This window comes from Penaeus monodon, chromosome 24 (genome assembly GCF_015228065.2).
Source record: "Penaeus monodon isolate SGIC_2016 chromosome 24, NSTDA_Pmon_1, whole genome shotgun sequence".
In the NCBI taxonomy this organism is placed as follows: Eukaryota; Metazoa; Arthropoda; class Malacostraca; order Decapoda; family Penaeidae; genus Penaeus; species Penaeus monodon.
In genome coordinates, this window is record NC_051409.1 from 11313259 (window position 1) to 11313776 (window position 518).

Consider the following 518-nt stretch of genomic DNA (forward strand, 5'->3'; position numbering starts at 1 on the left):
GCGAGTAAATTTTCCAGAAATACTAATTGGTTTGGTATTTTTCAGTTCGACCCTGATCTTCCAGAATAAGAGACGAAAGAATCATAACGGTAAGTATCCTGGTCAGTCCTTTACATGTGTACTATGATATGATGATTTATTTCGCCCCTATCCTAGTTAATTATGCAGAGTTGCATTGGTCTTTCTGAAATTGAAAACTATTTATGAAAAAATCTGGTTTGGTACTTGGTTGTGAAAACTTGTTCTTGCTTCAGGTTTCTCAATGTGACGTGGATGTGAACTGGCTTTGAGGAAGTGAGTACAGCCACTTGTATTGTATTTATTGTGATAAGTATGATGTGAATTATGACAAGCATATATCTGAAACTTGATGTCAATACCATAGTCTGATGTTTGATTAGATTTTTTAAGTCCCTGCATTGTTGGACTTCCCACCTAAACTATGCATTTATCTTCAGGGTCTTTGGAATCTTGCCAAAATTTTTCTGCAAAGTGACTAGAAAAATATTGAAGGTAAG

At 35.1% G+C, this 518-nt stretch overlaps 1 long non-coding RNA gene across 2 annotated transcripts in view; it reads left to right on the top strand.

The window, feature by feature from the left end:
• LOC119588572 overlaps positions 1-518 on the top strand; it is a 3098-nt gene that overhangs the window by 1766 nt on the left and 814 nt on the right. For both annotated transcript variants that reach the window (XR_005230116.1, XR_005230117.1), the window contains exons 5-7: positions 46-89; positions 255-294; positions 459-513. This is a non-coding gene — a long non-coding RNA (uncharacterized LOC119588572). The remainder of the gene's footprint in view (positions 1-45; positions 90-254; positions 295-458; positions 514-518) is intronic.